The sequence below is a fragment of the Fopius arisanus genome, unplaced genomic scaffold (genome assembly GCF_000806365.1).
Source record: "Fopius arisanus strain USDA-PBARC FA_bdor unplaced genomic scaffold, ASM80636v1 scaffold00029, whole genome shotgun sequence".
Lineage (NCBI taxonomy): Eukaryota > Metazoa > Arthropoda > Insecta > Hymenoptera > Braconidae > Fopius > Fopius arisanus.
In genome coordinates, this window is record NW_011887768.1 from 62,612 (window position 1) to 79,233 (window position 16,622).

General features: G+C 40.2%; 1 protein-coding gene across 1 annotated transcript in view; it reads left to right on the forward strand.

Annotated features, from left to right (window-relative positions):
- Positions 1–6,397: 6,397 nt before the first annotated feature.
- The window catches only part of LOC105265275 (neuroligin-4, Y-linked), a 113,783-nt gene continuing 103,558 nt past the window's right edge, over positions 6,398–16,622 (forward strand). The window contains exon 1 of the mRNA XM_011302682.1: positions 6,398–6,781. The gene's annotated coding sequence lies outside the window, so the exon portion shown is untranslated. The remainder of the gene's footprint in view (positions 6,782–16,622) is intronic.

Sequence of the window (16,622 nt, forward strand, 5' to 3'; positions counted from 1 at the left end):
TAAAAAATATGATAACGTGTTTTGATAGATCATTGGAGGGAGGTAAAATTTTCGGGGTTTTATGGCATACCACGAAAATGAGAATCTGATATTTGAAAATGTGCAAAAATTCACCAGTCGTTTCTTTTATAGTCATTCCTGGCCATTTCAGATAACCCTGATAATTACACCAGAGAGGGGAATAGCTTTCAACCTATGGAATGAACGAGAAAACACTGATATTCCCACGGCTAGAATTTCACCCGCCTCACTGCCATTCTGGGAGCAATACAGGCTTTTTTTTTCCCCCTATTTTGGCGAACGGAAAATCCGTTGATTTCACTTTTGCTTTGATCCATAAAACAGTCCAGGTCTTACTCAATCGATTCGAGATATATGGGTCACTGGGGAAAAATAACGATGATTTTTGTTCTCGCATTATTATAACGTCAACAAGGTGAGCAAATAAAAATTCTGAAATATGGGTATCTGTGGGCATTCGGAAAAAAGCTTCAAGCATCTCGTTCGACGAACTCTTAACGCTGTAAGCTTTTTTGTTGGTTGGTACCCCAGATGAAGTAAAAAAAAAATCGTTATGTGCGAGTGGTAGATCGAAAGTGGAAAAATCACGAAAAATAAAACAGAATGTCAAAGCTGTTCTGAGCGAAATTTTATATTCGATAGCTTCTCGATTCTAACGAGAAGTAGTTGAGGTGAAATGTGAACAATTCACTGCGTCGTTGGTCATAGCGATATTTTTTCCCATATTTTTTTCTCTCGCCTTCCGTTTCCATCCTGGGTCAGTGTTGGAATGATGGGTAAATCTAATTTCAAATCAAAAGTCAATCGTAGGAAGAATTTGCATCGCTGAAATATGGAGATTCATTCTTTTCGGTCTGACCACTGGAGTGGAGGTGTCCTTACGTGGATATATTTTTTTTTCTGAATTATCATTTCCCCTGTGATTCAAGGGCTGGAGACTTGCCCACCAATAATACTCCCCTCGGTCTGAATCAAATCTATGAACTCGCCTCAATGGGATTAATTCAATAATTACCAAAGTTATCATTAGCGAGACCATTTTAATTCAGAAGAACCATCAAAGTAACTCCAGTTATCGGGCCTCAAAGAAGGACAAGTACCCCCCAGTAATTGCCAGTAGACAGCAATGTGGAAATGCTATAGGTACTGCGGTCGATTCCACTTCTGCAGTTTCTCGTATACATTTCGTTGGTCGTTCGAAGCCCATTGCCCCTTCTAATAGCAGGCCTTGTGGGCTCGTTTTACCATTACCCCTCCAGGAAATGCTGAATCGTTGGAGCTTGTGGTTGAAAGAACCTGAACAACTGGCATTTGTACAAGAGCACGTACAACAACTTATCTAACCGTTAATTTCCATTTGTTTTTCCCTGGTGGATCATTTATTCTCATTGTTTTTTAACTCTGTCTCGGAGAGGGTATAGATTTTTCCAGAGAAGACCGCAAGGTGATTGGTACCTCATGGATTAACAGTTATTCAGTTGCCTGATGAAACGTTCGCCCTACCCCGGGTATTGTGAACACCTGAGGAATAATGCCATGCATTTGACAGTTAGCGCACATTGTCACCAGCCCATAGGACCAAGGGCCGACTATTCTCTCCCATCCCTAGGTTGTCACTCTCTCTCGCACCTTTTCGTAACGCAACTCTGAGATTAATTAGATGTGGCATTTGTGTTTCATATACCCCACGGGGCGCCGCAATTCTGGCGCTCAAATGAGTCCCCCTCTCTCTCCCACTTCACCTCTTCAACTTTCCCAGGGAAAAAAGAAATTTAAATCTCCTCCAGTCTTTACGTTTAACTCAAGTTCAAAGAAACATCAAGAATGACGCTTAATTATTCTCATTAATTTCACTTCGAGCACTGACATTTTCGGGGAGTTTGCTGATTCTTTGATGAGAAAAATTCATTAAGTAATTAGTGTGAAAACATGAAGGGACTGGTGTACGGCTTGGGGTTATAACCAGGTTTACTGTGCCATTCTCGTTCCTCACAGTTTGTAGTTACCACTCACCGGGGAGATACTACGGGGAGTGAGAAAATTGTGGAAGTATGGGAATTCTCTTTTCTCTTTGTTCAGGAAGTGTTATGGGAAGTGGAAAGAAAACTAGGGGATAAAGCTTTCAGCGTTTTGGGGGGATTTTGGGGAAGAGAGGACGTTAAATTTCAATGAAGCTCAGGATAAATCCCTCTATCGTGGCAACTTTCATATCAATGAAAGAGGAAATAATTTTTTATCATTAAACCTGTGATGATAACTATATAATACTGCACTAAAATTCCCTCCACTTTGCTTCCACCTCTCATTCTCCTGGGCATCTCTGCAATGCAAATTCCAGTTGCCACAACTTGCGATGGAGTTTCGATCAAGCGTTCTCGTCAAACATATCAGGGGTTTAAGTCAAGTAAGGGGTAGGAATCCCCAGAAATTCTACGTTTTTCGAGAACACTCGCACGATTGTTCGCAAACGGTCGTACCAACGTTTGAAACTCTGGACTTGTAAGCCACGGGCTTCTAATAGCAGGATGACAATTCCACATTCGTTTGACCTGACCAATAATTGGTGACAAAGGATTCTGAAATCAATCCCCGGTTCGCTGTAATTTTTATTTTCAATCGTAGAAAATAAAATAGCCTTTTGCCTTTTCGTATGTCTACACATGTCCTGGGGAGACACTCAGCTTTTTAAAATGCCCACGGGACCTGCACTATATTCCGTTGTCCCGTTACAGCCTAGCTAACAACTCAATTTCCGTATACTGAGTTGTCCGTTCCACTTCACATGCACTGCCATGTACCGAAAATATTCATCCGAGTGAAACACTCGGCCCTTTAATGTTTCAACAAAATGAATTTTCCACATGAAAATAAATTTCACCGATAACGAAGAGGGCAAAAAAACAATTTATTCTAACCAGAGTAAATCAATCAATATTATTCTTCAAGTGAACAATGGTAAGTGGACGTAATTATCTCAATTGGCGGATGGACCCACGGTAGAATAAACCCCGAGCAATTTTAGTCTTTTAGGAATTCAATAAAAACAACTGGCGAATGAGGGATGCGAAAACAGGAGGAAGGAAGTACGTGAGCCCGAGAATAAGGCAAATGGTCAAAAAGTGGAGAAAGCTACAATTGGATGGAAGATGGAGTGACGACTCAGGAACCTGAAATTTAATATATATTTTTTTTGCTTGAAAAAGATGAGATAAACTGGTAGTTTTGGTGTTCTATCTATAATGAAATCTCGGGCAATATTTTATCACTGCTTATTTCATCGTAGCCAACTGTTCACCATTCACGGAGTTAAGGGAAGCCCAGCATTGAGTAAAAAAAAAAAAGGGTGGAAGAGGAATGGGGTAAGTAAGAGTGAGGATATTTTACCGGGACAATTTTTACCCCTCAAACAGTTTTGTACCATCAACACCAGGGGCTGTTTAACTTCCGTCACGTTGTTCAAGTTTTCACTCTGGGTTATGAGACTAAATTGAATTTTGCAGGGGGCGAGAGGGGGTTGGGCCTCTCGGAGGCAGCTTTCATTCATTCTCGTCATTTCAAAAAACTCTGCGGGATACAGTGGCTCGGTGAAGCTTATAAGTTTCAGCGATGACGGCTGCGGTTAAAAGTATATCCACAGAATGATAGGTGAGGGAGGAGAAAACGAGGGGTAGAGATGAAAATATGTGAGGGGAAAAGACGAGACACGTGAGGCACGCCCCATCGTACCAGGACCGACGACAGACAGGATGATTCATCTTCCCCATGAGGATTATTGTGACCTAGGATCTTGTTGCGTTTCCTATCCACCTCCCCACCTCTATTTACTGTACCATTCTTTCGTCCTTTTCACGCTGTTATGACGCTTCTGAAAGGGTAATCGTCGAGGCTTCAACATCTTCAGCATCCCCCTGAGGAGGGACCTGCAAGTACCATTCATTCTACTCTGCCTCCTCCCATTTTTCGAATACACCCTTCATCATTTCGACTAATACCTTACGAGGATTCCTTTAATTTCGGATAGTACTCGATTTGAATTAATAATGTATTTGTGCATTGATTCAATTTTAAATGTAGGTAGAACTTGGGCCAGTGTTGCACCGAGGTTGCACCTGTATAACTCTGGCAGCAAGCCAAGCCCCGATCTACAGCTAAAATTTTCCACTACTTCTTGCAATTCCAATCCGCTCGACGGATATTAGCTGGATCTCTTTAATTAGTTCCCTTTTCGATTCGACCCAGTGGTTTCAATCCCCTGCCTCTCATGCACCTCGATTTAGCCCTAGATTCCGTCAGCGATAATCACACGTCCTTTAATTAGCTTGAGTCGTGGTTTGCAGTTGGGTTGTGACCAAAGGTTTCAACGATGATTGAATCCTCAATGGACTGATGCATGGGCTCTGAATTTACGCCCGAGGCAGTGGCTGTTAATTCAGTGAATTTTCAATTCCATTCCACTGCAATGAATTGTTTTTCAAAATTTCCAATGTGATATCAGCTTGATTGTTAAAATTCTGACGCTCTTATACGGTAACGCCTCCACTATCGCAATCATGTAACTTTGGTAATGAATAGTTGGTATCGAGAGTGCGTGACATGATGCCACGGTGTAAGATCAGTTGGCTGTGGCTCCTCCGTGTAATTGAAATCCCTTGGGCACCTGGGTATACCGGGATATTCTCCGGTAACCTCACGAAGAACGGATAAATCTGTGGCGTACCAGCTGCGCTCTCATCGCGCAACACACACGGCAATTCGGTGAATCGTGCAGAGGACTTTGGCAAAACATCACTTGGCAGTTTAGGATGTGTTCCTGGAAACGTGAGAGGGTCCATCTAGTTCCCATTTGCACAGATTATTCGGATGAGTGATTGAGGGAGATCATCTTGTTCCTTATTTTTCTCTTCACCAGAAAAATTTCATCACTCGATTTAATCACTCGTATTTTGACGAGCAGTTCCGGTGGGAAGTGTTTCACAGCAGCTTCCGGTTTTTTTTTAATCTCTAATTTTTTTTTTTAATCTCTCTAATTTTTTTTTTAATCTCTCGGGGAATATTTTAATCCTCGTATGATCAAACCGGATATGTTAGTACATATCTTAATCGGTCGTTGGTCTAGGGATTTTTTAGCTGGCAGCATTGGAAGAGAGCTTCCGGTTTGTTCGTTAATCCGGGAGGAATTTTACGCGTTATGATTAGGCCTTCGTCGCATTGTTTGATGTGTGTCACGAGTTGGGTGAGTTTCTGTAATTAATCGTGTTGGCTGAAACACTGTGTGCATGAGTCAGTGAAAATGGGAAAATCCCTAGGGCAACTTATGGTACCATTGGCAGCACTGAATCGATACTCTCTGTCCTCCTTTTTCGCGCCTCTTCCGCGACCTGCGCAGCATCCACACCGGTGATTCTCGCATCAGAGACTCCAACTTTTCTGGCCGGATTACACTCCTCGTCTGTATGACATTAATAACAATTTTTTTTTAATTTTCCAGAGTCATCTTTATCTCACACGTGTAAAGGATCCCTCAAGCTTGTCCCCCGGAAGTATAATCACGATATCCCGAGCTTGCAACAAGATCACAAGCAGATAGGTAATATTACCTTTCAATGAGAAATTTTGAATGACTCAAAGCTCTGGAAAATCTGCGTTGAAAAGTTTCATTTCGGGGATGAAGCGAATCTACTGTGCGAGTTCCCTCGATTCTCTCCCTTTGATCTTTTTGAAATGTCTGGGCGAAATGCAATGAAACATATGAAAATTTATACCTCATGGCAGACACGATGGAACATCATGTATTAAGCAATAGTTTTTTCGTATTTATTTTCATTGAGGAGATAAAACGTGATAAAAAAAAAATGAGCTGGTGGAAAAGTGTTGTGGTATTTTCACGTTTGGTCGACTATAAAATATGAAAATGTTTCTTGAAAAAAATTTGACGAAATAAGTTTTCTCGACTCGTTAAAGTGTAATCCGCAGGATCGACCGAATGGGCGCCGGTGCGCGAGTGGAATATCTCAGTGTACGGTGCGCCGGTGCCGACGGAGATTTTCCATTCCCGCACTGTAGTCGACCTCGAGAGCTTCGCAGGCTCCGGACGTTACCAGGTCGGTTAAACCGAGGTGTGAGTTATGTTGCTGCACAGCTCGGTACCGGTTTCGTGTTGTTATACATCCGGTGATGCGTGAAAGTCGTTGACAATTCCAGAGTGAAATATCATGGAGACGTACCAAAAATCTTCTAACAAAAAATTCATTGCCATTCGATCAGCTATTAAATTACATGAGAGAGTCTCGATTGCTCTCGATTTTTTAAATCTTTAATTAAGCGATAATCAAACAGGAAGTCAATCATTAGTTCTCATAGTCGAGCGAGTGTCAAAGGCAATTAATCAACTCTGCATCGAATACTACATTCACCGGAACATTTCCGAGGATTCCGGCATTGTTGTACCCCTCAAATTAAACAAAACTAATTGCTGTTTTCCAAAAATCCATTGAATCTCATTGGGCGATAAATTTTTTGAATGAGTGGCTGTGGAACTCGATACATCAGAAAAATTCAGTCATAAATATTGAAAACCATGACAGAGCCTCTTCATATCGGCTATTTCAATGTGTCAAACATATGATTGATTGTTTTTCATGAGTGCAATTGAGATATTTGGTTCTCATCCAGTGAATAACGATAGAGTGGTGAATTATTATTTCAAAGTGAATGTGCATATTAATCAATTGGAAGGTACACGCCGTGATTAATCGAGGCTGTAAGTAGTTAATCAAGGAATTGTAAAAATTTTGTCGATTCATCATCGTAAAGATTAAATCTGAAATTACTCATGACTGTTGAATAGCTCTGGGGAAATATAACGCTATGAATTTTCAGGGGAAATTGTGAATGGAGAGCATAACACTCGGTGAGGTATTTCGAGAATCATCTCCTTTAAACTGAAATTTCAACTGAAGATAGTCTTTTCCATGGGAACGGAGATTTGCGACTGTTTCGATGTTTTTATTTTTTCCTTTTCTCGTGGCTCCTGTGATGCACTCCATTTCCATCTTCTTGGATGAAGAATGCGCGGTAGATAGGTCTCCCTTTTCTCCGCCCATCTGCATTCTTTTTTTGTCAGGTTTCTCCAGATTCTGTCATGCGGTACAAGCCGAGTGATATTTCATGGAGAACAAATAGAAAGACGAGAGATAAGTTACAAAGTAAATTTTATTCACTAGACGGTTGACGATTCTCAATGCAACACGCAATCAATTCGATTTATACCCAATCGAAGCAATACAAAATCAATTTCAAGATAAGGCTGAGCGAAAATGAAACCGCGGAGCATTTCCGTGGTTTATTCTCGCGAGTTCTATTTCGTAATATTAAAAATTGTAATGTTGAAACAGGAAATTTTATAGCGTTGTGAAAATTCCACATAAATGCGAGAAAAATTTTGCATACCATTTTTTTCCTGCCCATTACCATCCGCAATGGTACTAGAATTTTTATGTTTTTTATGAATTTTAACTACTGTACATAATGGGCATGATTTTATATGGTTTGTAGTGAAATAGTTGAGATCAATCAGCGAGATACTCAAGCTCTCGCAAACTGCATGCTCATCTTTCTTCTGAGAAACCCAAAGTGTTCCCAATTTTGCTCGGTTTCCGGTTGGCACTGCATACCGAAAACTTTGTCGTGAGTTTTTGGCGTACAGTTTATAACCACTGGTCCTTTCATTGCGACGATATCCAACGTGAATCCTTTTCAAAATGTCCATTAGTGCAACACCGCTTCAAGTTATATTTCATGTCACATGGGTAAAAGCATGCATACAGGCATAACTTGGGATTCGTAAAAAACGAGAGGAGAGATGGGTTACCTCGGATTTTTGTCATTTTCCAGGTTTTTCAGAATGCTTCGTTGAAGATAACCCTCTGGCATCCATTTTAATAATTAAATGGATTTCTTTTTTTCGGTTTTGAGGGATGTACAATGTTTTTTTGATGCTTTATCGGAGAGTTTTATGTTTCAGAAGGGTAATGAGATATTTTTATGAGATTTTTCCTCACTTTTTTCAACCACAATGACATAATTCAGTTTCCCCTCATATTCAGCTGTAATATGAATACCTGATGGCATTTAGGGGACAAGAGTAATGAAAAATACTTCTGAGTTTCTTCACCAGTTCATAATTCGATGATTCATTCCCCCTTAACCGTCCACTTCATTATCGAACTTTGAACTATGTTACAAATTTAGCGGATGCAACCTGGAAATATCGAGGGGTGAAATTTCATAGCAATTTAGAAATTCTTGACTCCTAAGAAACTTGCCCGGTATTTTCAACATTCCTCAGCGCAGTAAGAAAATTTTACCAGACCGCAGCCTTTGAGATTGAAAAATTCCACAAATGGAAAGTCGACTGATGCGGAATCATTCTGTTGTATCACCCTATCCGATCGTGAACGAATCCAGCTTCTTCTCCACTCGAGCATTACACGTTCATGCTCACCAAAAATTTCCCATTACACCCAACTCCGGACTAGCATAAGAAACTCCGTGAAGACACTCTGGGAGTTTAACCCACCGGGACACCCCAAATTTCAACTATGTACCTTTCAGTACTCCCACAGCCCCCCAACTATCTTCCCCCGACCAGTCCTGTAATCTTGGTTTAACCCCGCTTCACAATTGCACATTCAAAGCGTAATTTCAACTTTAAAACTTCAACTTGAACCAACACGAGTGTGTAAAGTCTTATATGGCTGTTGCCATCTCACAATTTAATCCAAAATTTAACTTCCACAACTCCGGAGAGCATACTGGCACACAAAACAATTTTTCCCCAATACTCCTTGCATTACGACATGATCTGTGCACTCACTACTCCACTGAATTCCGAAATTTTCACCGAAAATGAAAAAAAAAAAGGGGAAAATTCGACCTTTCCATCACTCGCACCTATTTTTCCGCGATATGAAATGGATTCTAGTATTAGTTGCCTTATCGAACACGTCACGCTGTGCTCGATAAACCTTCATATCTGATAACCATTCCATCACCGGAAATAACCCGCGATTCACAATTTTATCTCACAACCATGAGTAATTCTGTCCAGGTAAAAATATGTAAAATCCGCATTGCTGTTTGAATTCATTTTTCTTCATTTATCCCTCTCCCTGTTTGTTTGAATAAAATGTGCGAGTACTTACATTCCCGGGTGATTCGTTATGACTGGACAGAGTTGGACTAGAGTGAAAATAGCAGGAGAGAGGTTTTTGATGGTAACTGCAGTACAGTGCATAAGTGAGATGCGTTGTCGACAGTAATTTCCACGGTATTCATTAATTTTTATCACGTAGTGACGTAAACATAATATTTTTCATGCCAAAAAAGCCGTAAAACAGAGCACTGGGAGCATTTAGATTAAAAAATTGACGAGGGCTGTGTCTACATTCCAACTGTTACCAGGGGAAGTTGAGTTGTCTGACCACTTCGCGGGTTGTTTCCACTCGCCCTGGAGCCCATTGAGAGCTTTATCCGTGTTTCGTACTTGAGGCATTCGTTACAACTTTAATGACACTTTGAAAGTTGTCCCTTAGTCGTATGACTACAAGACCTGAGGACTCATTCAAATTTCTTGAATAATTAATACCAAGACATAATATCCTCTGACGAACATGCCAATTCGATCTGAGATTTTCATCTCGTGTATAAACCCCAAAAATCACAACTCGCATCATCAGATGAAAGGCTTGAAAATAATTCAAATGGAATAGTGATTTTTATCGATACCTCTCCTGTATGCAATTGTGCTCACTCGAAGTTTTTTCCATTTGATGGAATCCATTGAAAACTCCCACAAAGTTCCATTGAAATTTTTTTAAAAACAACTGCATTGCCAGGGACATTCCCTTCGCGGGGACAATAAAATTGAAAATTTGTCGGAGTTTAAATAAAGGATATTTGTTTTCCATTGGGGAATGTGAGATGAGGAAAAAATGTAAAATCCATGTGAATATTCCTCAAACTGAGATCCCCGTTCACTCGTCTATTTCTGTCATAGAATGTCGACAGTTTCATTGCTGAACAAAGTGAAACCAGATGCAATATGCATGCCATAATATCCACAGAGTTCAGAAAGACCAGAGAGCGATGAAGTTCCAAACTATGATTATACCGGTGGTTGGGTGGTACTGGTGTACCCGGTGTATTGGGAGTAGAAGAAGGACACCAGAGGCTGAGAGAAATGGGGTGAACCGAGAAAGAAGGGAGTTTGTGCTGAATGCATTGAAATTCTTCTTTCCTCTATTACCACGTTTCGAGAAAAAGAAACAGAGTTGCAGGGGTTTCCCAAGCTCTCAACATCCGTCTCGTGGCGGATGGAAAATGTGTTTCATCAAAACTTAGTTGGTTACTCAGTGGGCGAGAGGAGTGAGAGTCAAAGGCGTGTCTGGTGGTTGCCACTGAGAAAATTGAAACTATTTCGGGGGTTTGAGTTCTACGAAAATAATTAAAATATGCCAGCTAAACTAGAACCAAACAGAATATTATTGTCAAAATTTTTCACATTTTTTTCATTTCATTATTTAACTCTGCCCTATCCCCTTGATTTATTCATTGAAATTGTATTGATCGCATAAGTCTGCCAAACTTCCAATCCTGAATCATTCATGAATGCAAATTATTTGAAAGGAAACGCATGAAGAATTTATGGAGTTTGGAAATATTATCTACCTTGACAGAATTAATTAATGGTAATTACACTAGCTTGGCACTCTGTCGAACAGCAACTGAATGTTATAAAATGAGTTAAACAACATTCGACAGTGAATTCTCAAATTTAATCACGACATGAAACTTTTTCAATATAATAAAATACAGTTGGAAATTCACTGTCGCATAATTAGTCAAACTGTCATGCTTCAAAGAGCGAAATCAAAAGGGAAAAATCAGAAAGCAGGGGGAAATTAAATACCCTCAATCAATCCAAAAATGACAAAATTCCGACAAATCCAGGGCTCGCTGGAAAAATTCATCGATCAATCATCACCTATTTTTCCCTGATAACCCACATCCCATGCACAATGTTCCTTTTCAATGGAATCGGGGAATGGATAGTCGAAATCTGTGTGAAATGAAGGAACTGAGGAGAGTGAGATAGATGAAGAGAGCGAGGAGAGGGAGAATCGGAATAGGTGGTGGTGTTGCTACAGGCATGAGTGCTCCGATCGAGTATTAATCGCTGTGGATAACGCTCAAGGCGTTGACGGATCCAAGGGAAGATTGATGTTTTCACGGTGTAGCGTTGTGAGACGTTGGTTGAGCTCTTGGAGATGGAAAGCTTCCCGAAACTCTGGATGAAAACTTCTTATCGGTGGATATTGTAGAGAGGGGTATATACCATCGACTATCGCAGCCCAACAAAACTTCACCGCAAAGTTACACCGTAATTTCTTATCCATTTATCCATATTACATACACAGGTTGTTATTGGTTAATACATTAGGGTGGAATTCCATTAGGCCAGACTGAGTTCATCATCCCACTTGAAATAATAGATTTGTTAGCTTCTGGGGGTGATAGAAAACGTGAGAAAACTGACAATCCTAGGAATAAAGAGAAAATCGTAGATATTGTACTTTATCAAGGTTTTTCGTAATCAACAGTAAATCAACAGATTTTTTGTTGAATGAGATCTGCAGGGATTATTCATTGATAGGAATCAATTCATGAAAGTTGTTGGTGAAATGTAACTTTTTAGAACTAAACTATAATTTTGTTGAGAAGTTGAAAACTTTCCATTAACCAACATCATTCAATGTACATCTGTGATAGGAGTCGTTCACCAATACATAGGGCACCCACACATACGCTGCTTCACTCTCCAATTTACGAACGCATTAGTGCATTAACTTAACGAGTATATAGATTCCTAATTGTGTATAATATGGCCGTGAGAGGACTGCACCGAGGCACGGATAACGCTGCGATCTGCATTCAATTAGTTCTAATCGTATTTTCGCGAATGAGCGTATACTCTTGGTTGTGTACAGATAATACGAATATCTCAATGAGTGAGTTTGCATGTGTAATCAATGAGATTTTGAGCGCCATTGATAATGCCAAGAGGCAATATTCGAGGGACGATATTTGGGGTACGATATGATGATCATCTGCTGTGGGAATCGTAGTCGATGAGCTCCTGAAGCTGGTCATTCATGATTTTGAAGGATGAGAGGCACTTTCTCTCTGGTATCCACGCACTCGAGACGATATGAGATTTTCACAAAGGGAATGTGCATTTTGGCAGAAGACAGACATTGCTAACAGCGCTCGATAGCTTTTTTTCCCTCCCCCGGAGAATTTTTAAAAAGGTGCAATCCAGATAAGTCGGTTGGAATAATGGCAGCAAGGAAAATGCTATGGAATTTCACGTACTCATTGTGGCTTTCTCATACTTGAGGTGGTGTAACAGAGAAATGAAGGTGGAAAGGGATAAGTGCATGATAGTGGTTGTGACGAGTCGGAAAGACGGTGGACTCTCATCTTTTTTGGTAATGGTTAAAGTACATGTATCTCGGTACAAGAGCTTAAGTCGCTGGTGCACCAACTCATTGCCTCTTTTGTTGGTGAAATCCAGTTGAACTCGAGTAGTTTGAGATTACAGCTCTCCGAAGCTCCTAGGGAAAATGAGATGAAGAAGTAAGGAGGGAGAAAAATATTAAGTAAATATCATTTGCATAGTCTGGGTATACTCTGAGGTTTTCCTCCACCGACTGTTATTTTCTGCTGAAGTGGGTTATACCATTGGAATTCTCCGTTTTCATTGTTAGATAATAAGGCACACTTCAGCTGTATGTTTAGTGGATTCAAATGAGCTCAGGCGATGGATTCAGGAAAATACCAAGTGGAGGAGTAAAAATAGTACTGCTCAATGATCTATAGAGGAAATGGCAAGATCTTTTGTGAAAGTAATTCGGATTTGAATGTTATTCAGTCGCAATGGTATTCATGATTCACAAAGTAAATTTCATAAGTAGTCTCGTTCAATTTGGATATTCACTGTATTAATGTATTTTTTAAACATCTGTTTGAAATTATATCCCTCGATGGTGTATCAATAATGTCATTTTCGGATCAATCAGATATCTCAATAGTGGATAGCTGATCAATTATCCTGCAATTCCATCGAAATTCACCAATTAATGCCGAGCTTTAATTTGAGTTTATCACATTCTCCAATGGAACAGCTGCATAAAGAGGAAAAGTCATGGTGCGAATATGCTGATATATTCGTAAATGTACTCCAAGCGAAATGTATGTGTGAACCTTCCCACAAATATATCTTTCCTTCTTGCACTTGAAGGGAGGAAGTGCACAGATGGAAGAGTAGGTGCTCGAATGGCACCAAATTGCCAATTTGCTGTACACAGAGTACCCACCCGCATTTGTGCCACCAAACACTGAGAGAACGTACGCGCTATCGAGAAAGCTAGAGGCGTGTACATACACACCGTAGTATAGAGAGCACTAAAGTTCAACCGATAAATGCTGTGGTTAGGTGACTATAGAAATCACATCCAAGAGAGATACAATGCTGCATCCACGTCGACAATCCTAACGGTTAATGAATAGTTTATACCAGATAATTATTAATTACCATCTCGCTGTGAGTGCCAAAAGTCATTACATTCTAATGCCGAAGAAACATTTATCACGAATTCGTAAAAATTCCACTATACGACTCGGATGGGGTCTCCTATTTATTACATATAGTTGAGAATGCTATCTTTTTTTTTTATCTGGAATGTCAGCGCGACACGTGATTTTTGTGGCTTCTCGACTGTAAATGGAAACAGATAGTGCTGTTGGTGGTACGTAAAAATTTATGGGCCTGAAGGAAGGAGCGTAGATGTAGAATATACACCGAGAACGAGAGGCACCCCGGACAAGTTGGAACGAACATCCGCAGGCCTCGAGGCTTCAACCCTTCGCGTACAACACTTACACACTCTCTGGTGGCGAGAAATAAATTTCCCAGGGAAAAATCAGTGGCTCCCTATCAGCCCTCCTCACGTGAGTTAAATCGCTATATATATTTTTTTGACATCTCAATTTCTCTTCCACTATTTTTCCTGAAGTATAATTTACATCAATTTTATTTCATAAAAATAAAACAACTGATACTGCATCGACCCTAACGTTTGCACTGCAATGGCAATTCGAAAGTCTATACCACAATGTTTCAGACTCAAGGTAGATTGGCTTTATCTCGATTTACGAAGTTGATTTCCGCCGATACTCAATCTCCCCACACCTCTTCGCCTATACGGATAAACCGTGAAGTTTCAACTTCTCATTTACCTTTACAACTCCTCTTCACTGCTAATGAATCGTCATTCAGCGAATGCAGCCCGAATTACCTCTCAAAATCCCGTTGAAATGTCTATGTTCACGGAGTTTATTTCACACAGCGCATTGAGTCGACGTAACCCGATATTTTTATCCTCTCGCCCTTAAGAAGTGAGTTATAAGATCAGTGAAACACTGGTCGTTAGTAAATTGCCTGTCTACAAAAAAAAGACCATGAACACCTACTTAGCTCCATCATCGACAATATCTCGCTCCATTACGTGACACAGTGGACTAATTTTTTTCTTCTATTTTCATCTCTTCTCCATTCATCTTGTATATTTTTGGCAAATCGCCACGAGGGGTGACAAAGGGGATCGACCTCTGTAAGTTGAGCGCCTACTTTTCCTTACTTTCATGTACATAGGCTTTTCTCTAGTGATGGCAGTCACTCATAAACGGGTCAACAACTTCAGCATGACGACTTGATGTTAATGTACTTTGCCCTTCTGTAATGTCGGAGGTCTACTGCTCATCATTTTCTTGGGTATGAGATTAGAATTTTTAGCCGGATTTACTCGTAGACATGTACACCGTAATAACGCTACCGGATATACTACAAAGACCACCATGAATTGTCGAATTACAAGCTATCACGGGAGAACAGACAACGAGGTTGGAGATAGTGGGCCAAGTCTGGCGTTTTCTTAAATTAAATTTACCCCCTGTGAACCAAGATTACAGGAGAAATAGGAGTGGAGCTCCTTTCCAGAAACTCCTGCAATGCTACTCAATTCGAGAGACCATTCCCCAGGATGAAGTGGAAGAAAGGACATCTACGTTCTATTTCACTTACACATTATCGGATTCTAATGCCGGATTTTCTGGATAAATCGTTGCTCGTGTCGTGCATACAGCTTTTACAATATTCCTTTTTTTTCCAGTCTCACACCTTTTTTCACTCCTCATGCGACTTAAATCCTCCAGTCTCATGCAGTGCCACCCTGAAAAATGAGATTTCCAAACTGTTTCCCTTCCATTGCATGGGTAATCGACAAAAAAAACAACAAAAAGAAAGGGGAAGAAAAACCCGAAGAAAAAAAAAATTGGTGGAAAAAGGTCACGGGGAGATTTATCCCGGCTCGTTCATAGCGTCCTCGTTTATTTCCTCTCCAACAGGAAATTATTTCGTTTGCGGGACGCAAGTGGGTGGTGAGGGAAACACCGGCGATGAAAGTAATTGCTGGTTATCCTCCGCGGTACGTTGATTCTGTGGAGAAAAAGAAAGAGAGTTAGGGTGAAAAAAAAAAAATTGGAATAAAAAATGGCATAAGGAGAAGGGGAAATAATAGAGGAAAAGAGACACCCTCGGAACACACAAGGACATTGGATTAAAGTTCACCTTTATTTTATTTTTTTTTCTATATTTTTTTTCTTTCCCTCCCCTGACTCTCTACGTCACCTCTTTTATCTCACCCGTATGTCCTCTGGGGAGAATAAGAGCATCGTGTTGTTTCTCCATTAGTCTTTACTGGCGAGCATAATAAACATTTCTCTTCACAGCACTGGCATTGTATTGTGCGTGAAAGTCCACAGTTTGCGACAGATTAAAAAAAATGCCACGTACCTTTGTCATTGTACTTATCCTATTATGGGAATTGCATTAAAAGTTTACGAATTCACAGGGACGGCAACAATGACTGTCCGATTTCTTCACTCGGTCAATTTTTTTCGGAAGCTCATAGTTATTATTTTTTTATTTAAACTATTTAAAATCCTCAGAGTCATACACTGTTTTTTTTATAATTTCTCCATGTAGTGGGTGCAGAGGGTTAATCATTGTCAATTGAATTGATTCTCAAATAGATTTTTATGTTTCAATGAATTCTTCAAGTTAATTCCATTTAACTGCCAGAGAGATGAGTTGAAGGAGCTACCACACATTATTTTATAGCTTTCCCCCAGAATCGATAACGACTGTTGAAAATTTTCCAGCGCAAACTTTAGCCCCAACCTCCACTCGCGTCATCCTTTCTCGCTTAGTTGCCCGGTCTGAGCCATTGTATGGCTCCTCCACTAGCCAGTGATTGAATTGGTCGATACTTTCGCGCCAACGTCTTCCGACAAGTGTAACTGCTCGTTATCTCTCCGTATGTGTATTTGAAAAGTCCTGAAAGAGATTGCGCACAAAAGGAAGAAAAATGAATGGTAGAATAAGGCATTGGAGGGAAAAGTAGAAAATAAAAAAATTGATC